The sequence below is a fragment of the Sitophilus oryzae genome, unplaced genomic scaffold (assembly GCF_002938485.1).
Source record: "Sitophilus oryzae breed Bouriz unplaced genomic scaffold, Soryzae_2.0 scaffold_576_pilon_pilon, whole genome shotgun sequence".
NCBI lineage: Eukaryota > Metazoa > Arthropoda > Insecta > Coleoptera > Curculionidae > Sitophilus > Sitophilus oryzae.
The window spans coordinates 2,185,800-2,191,789 of record NW_022147169.1 but is presented as its reverse complement, the minus strand read 5'-3'; positions in this window follow the sequence as shown (position 1 = coordinate 2,191,789).

Genomic DNA, 5,990 nt, shown 5'->3' with positions numbered 1-5,990 from the left:
CGACGTTGGACTAGTACTACAGCAAAGTAGAAACTTCTGCGACGTCGAATAAACGTTGTCTTGTAACCTTTTTTGTTTAAGTGATCTTTAGGTGATTCGGACAACGTCGTTACAACGTTGGACAATATAGAGTTTTCCGACGTCAGTTTCAGGACCTATTCCAACGTTATGCAAACGTCGTCTGTTTTACTGATTCCAACGTTGTTTAGATTTCCTTATTCTTACGTTGGTAGTCACTACCTTTTTGCAACTGTATTGAACCATAACCTTAAATCTTAAATTTTCACTTCATTGTTCTGTTCAGTCAGACAGTTCAGTGCTGTTTTTGTTTTTATAAAAAAAAACTTAATTAAAATGGGACATAGGAAAGGTACATATAAAACTAAATTTAAATATACATCGACATATATTATCGATAGTTTATCTACTCCCTCGTTTATTTAGATTATAGAGGGCGGCACAAGCTAGACTCTAGGATGACTAAATTAGGCAATCTTGCGACTAGTATACTAACTGTTAAGGCCGAACTGCGACTTTATTAGTCCAGTATGCGACTACTCGAACTACTCCATCTTAATCTCCAAAACAACAAAGTGAAAGCCGCCATGTTGTTAAATAAGAAAATGTTTCGTTCCTAAAATAGCAATTCCTGCTTTTTTGAATACATTGACTTGAAATATTTGACCCTAAAAACACGCGGAAACATTTTTTTTCGACTGCGAATAAATTATTCTCATTTTACTAAAAAAAAAAATTCAAGAAAATTTTTAAAACTTCTTTAATTTTAAGGCCCATTAGTAGTATTACATTTATCAATAAAGTTGTTTGCGTTTAACTTTTTGCCTTGGGTAACGAGTTACAGAGTCGGTTAAAGTGTTTCAATAATTATGATCTTCAAACATCCTCCATACTTACATACTTTTGTTTTGTTTTCCTTCACTGCCATCTGACATATGTCTCTAACTAAATCATAAAAATAATATTTTACTATAATTTTCTCCCAATTTAGGATAAACGCGACTTAGACGCCATATTAGTTTTGTATTTCTGTGAATTAGATTTTAAACAACGTTGCAGTTTGTACTAAATTAGGCTTCTAGCCAACGTCGGTATCCAATGTCGTTTCGACCCAAAAATTATTCTCCAAACTAGTGCAGACTAGAGTTGGCACGAGGTTGTGCCGACGTTGCGCCCCGACGTTTGGTCGCGTGACACAACGTTGTCCCGACGTCCAAATGCTGCTTGGGAATACTTCTGGCAACACTGTGCAGTGGGAGTGGAAGCAGTAGAATTTTTCTTTCGAGCGTGTTCCAAGCTCCTGAGCTGACAATTCTCCCAGTACTGTTCCCTGTCAATGACAGATAAAGGGGGTGATTTTCTAATCATTGTCGCATTGGCATATCTACCAATGACACTGTGCAATGGTTTTAGGTCTAGAATGACCTCCATTGCTGCTGTTGGGCAAATTTTTCATGTCAGTCTCTGTCTTTTGCCCAGGTTTTGCCTTGCTGTACGTTGACGAAATATATACTTAGGACATGAGATCGATATTAGAAGGGATAATCAGATACGCGAAATTCTACGAAGAATAGGTTTGTCGTGGGCGGGATTCGGTAAACTAAAGCATATACTGAGATCTGATCATCCAATATGTTTAAAAAAAGGTCTTTAACCAGTGTGTCTTGCCTGACCTCACGTATGGAGTTGAAACACTTATTTTGACAAAAAAGAACATACCTAGAATAATGCAACGGAAATGGAAAGGTCCATGTTGTGAGTTACATTTAGAGATAAAATACCCAATCATACCATACGAAATCGAACAGGAGTAAGAGATGCGGTGATATCTGTCTTACATCTTAAATGGAATTGGACAGGACAGGTCGCTAGGACACTGTTCGGTTTTTATATGATTCAAAATAAAAAATATATAAATTGTAAAATTACTAATTTTTTAATGGCCATAATGCGTTCTTTCAAAATCATGGAACAACTAAATCATTTCCATAGATCCAGTGACGTACCGTGACTTTGAATTTTGAGACCAAAAACTGAAACAATAATTTGTCAAAAAAATCATATTACAGCTATGTTTTATTTCGCATAAAAATGTTAACTAATAAGTTTGAATAATTATAATTCTTCCGTAACTAAGTGGTTTTATCGCTAAATTTAACTAAAGCTAAATACAACACAAATCTTAAATACGTGGACTATTATAACAACAAATACATCGTAAAAGACTATTTTGGTAGCATTCTGAACTAGAATTCAAGTTAAACATTTTAGAAAATAATTTAAAGGAAAAATGTTAATTCAGTTAATATTAATTTTTGTATACTGCTCAGATTTATCTGGTCTTCTATCATATATTTTGAAATTAGAGAATTACCTGAAGATTTTCATCTAAAATTGGCATTGATAGTGGTGGTGGATCACTTAAAGTTTGTCTGAATATGCTCCCTGAAAATGATCCTTGAATATTTCAAGAAATATAAAAGTGCTGGAATTAATAAACTATTCATAACTGGCTTAGGACCAAAGTTGTCTGAATCTTATGCTAACATTAAAAGCTTCTTTGAGACGTTAGATCTGCAGTCCATATGTGGAATTTGTTCCTATACTTTTGCCGCTGACTTTAAGCTTATTATGATTCTCCTTGGTCTTCAGTCAAATTCATCCACTCACACTTGCCCATGGTGTGATGTAAATGTAAAGAAAATGGAAATTAAAGGATCATTCAGAACTATAAAAAGTATTACAGAAAATACAAATTTATGGCAAAAATCTGGAGGAAATATAACAAAAGCCAAAGATTTTAGTAAGCGTTTTTGTTTGAAATATTTTTTTTTGTATTTTTTAAACTGATGTCCCATATAAAGGGCAATTATTTTTTAGAAAACTGTATAAACATACCTTTAATCATTGGCGACAAAGAAACACCTGTCTTAAAGTATATTCCCTCTCCTGAGCTTCACCTTTTGTTAGGAGTGGTTCAAAAACTATTTGATTGTCTTGAATTGGAGAATACCAATGTTGCAACAGAATGGATAAAAAAAAGCGGGATTGAAACTAGATCATTATGGAAAATGTAACGGAAATAACGCCAGACAACTTTTGAAGAAAGTGGATATTTTGAAGACGATATCGCCCGGTAAAGAATCCTATTCAAAGTTTTTAGAAGCAAAACCTAAACATCTTTTTTTAGGAAATAAATATATTGCAGTGTTTTCTGCATTCAATCAAGTAGTTTCGAGTTGTTTTGGTCAAGCACTAAACAAACATTTTGAACATGACATCGAACAATTTAGATTGGAAATACTCAACTTAGATATTAAGATAACTCCAAAGATTCATGCAATTCTGCATCATGTGCCAGAGTTTATAAAAGCAAATCATAGAGCTCTAGGATTTTACTCGGAACAAGCATCGGCGAGCAGGTTCATTTTTCCTTTAACTTATTTTCTAAAAAGTTTAACTTGAATCTTCGTTCAGAATGCTGCCAAAATAGTCTTTTACGATGTATTTGTTGTTATAATAGTCCACGTATTTAAGATTTGTGTTGTACTTAGCTTTAGTTAAATTTAGCGATAAAACCACTTTGTTAGGGAAGAAATATAATTATTCTAACTTATTAGTTAACATTTTTATGCAAAATAAAACATATAGCTGTAATATGATTTTTTTGACAAATTATTTGTCAGTTTTTGGTCTCAAAATTCAAAGTCACGGTACGTCACTGGATCTATGGAAATGATTTAGTTGTTCGATGATTTTGAAAGAACGCCATTATGGCCATTAAAAAATTACTAATTTTACAATTTATATATTTTTTATTTTGAATCATATAAAAACCGAACAGTGAGGATAACAGATGGACGGTGGACAAAGAGAGTTGTGGAACGGAAACCAAGACACGAGGCCTATAGAAGCAGAGGCCAACCTCCTAGTCGATGGACAGATGATATTAAGAGAGTGGCTGGAAACTGGATTCAAGTTACACAAAATAGAAAGAAATGGCTACAGTTGAGGTAGGCTTTTGTTCAGCCGTAGACAGAATAAGCTAAATGACGATGACGTTGACGACAATTCTCCCAGCCAGGTTCGAGTATCGATATCTGGGCGTATCGATGTTTTCGGCCGTTCCTAGTGGCGATCGCGGCGAGCGGAACGAGCGAATCGTGCGGGCTTTTTCGGCAGCTGAATTTATGCCGGTCGCCATCGGTTCGGAGAAGGAATGTGCCGCGACCGTCCGATTTATCGACATTATTAATTAATTGCGAGCGAACGGACTGGGCGCCGATCGAGATGATGAAGGTACGATTGTTCCGAAACGCCGCCGTGATAAAACGCGCAGCCCAGTACTCGTTGGGTTTCCATACGTCCGGATTTAGCCCGGATAAGTCCGGGTTGATCAGGCAGAAATCTAGAAAAATGTCCGGCAAATCTAACCGTAAAAACAAAACCTAACTTTCTTGAATGTTTTAAACGTTACGATGTTACATATCTATCAAAAACACACTGTTTGAAAGTACCCATTGCATATAGAGTGTTCCTTAATGACATGCTAATATTTAAAGTGGTAATTCTTGAATCTATTCTAAGGGAAAAATTCATATGAATGTATACCATAAACATCTTAATTTCTGAGGTGGTAAAATTTTCTAAAATTTTTTTTTATAATAACTCTGAATTTATTATAGATATCTTTATGAAACTTGATAGACGACTTCTATGCATCAAGATACCTTTTTTGGTGTACAAAATTTTTTATATAATTCAACAAATGCCGTCCATACGGGTTTTACATTGTATATTTTTGGAGAAAAAAGTGGTACACCACTAACTTCTCATAAAAGAAAAATTATTTTCAAAATCCCCATTTATTTTTAATCTCCTGATTTTTTTTGTGCGACGCATAGTTTTTGCTTAAAGAAAATTAAAGTCAGTTTACTTCAGGGTCAAGTCGCTCAAAATCTGATGCGGTGTGGAAATCATTTCTGCATCGGCTGGAAGAAAACTAAGAAATTAAATAATTTTGTTATATAATATCAAAATAAGCATTTTGATGCATGGAAGATGTGTATCAAATAAAACATCAGACATATTTTGAAAAAAAAATTAGAAAATTTTACCACCCTGTATCTGAAAAGTTGTTTAGCTGTTTAGGACATACATATATTCAGATGATTTTTTTTTCTTATAATAGGCTCAAGAACCACTTCCTTAAATATTAGCATGTCATTAAGAAACACCCTGTATATATCTATGTGTTCAATCTTTTCGTTTTCTGTGCACTCGTGGATGTGAATTATGAATTATTTTGTCTTTATTATATTACATGAATATAAGTCTGTCGGGCGATCCAGCACAGTGACAGTGTTCTGTCATTTTAACTCATAAGTACATTGTATTTTCTGTCATTTTTTTCAATGTCATCTGTCGAAATCTTCCCTGACTCACTGGACGGACTTTAGTTCAAGCTAATTGTATATGCAACGGGTAAATTGGTTTGGAAGTACCAGTATATGACGTGCAATATTTTATTTTACCGATAAATCTCAGTATTCAATAATGCCAAAACCAAAGCGTGTAGTAAGTAATGAAATGCATAAAGTTTTTTTATCTACAAAAAAATAATAATCCAATATTGATGACATTTGTAACGTATGCAGTACAAATTTTAGTACTGCTCAGAAAGACAAAAAATATACTTCACACTTTTTCAACTGTCTTTAATTTTCCCTATATCATCCAAACACAATGACAGAAAATTCAATTTGTCTGTGAATTAAAATGACAGACAACAACTCTCACTGCCAGGTATTCTCTTAACAATTTTTAACAAGATAAAATAATAATAATTATTATTAATATATTTTTTCCAAAACAAACCAGAAGGTTTTTCAGTTTCCAGCACACTATACGCCATCTCTCGAAAAAAGTCTGCGTTCTTCACAACTAAAAGAGATATGTACCTACAAAATAAA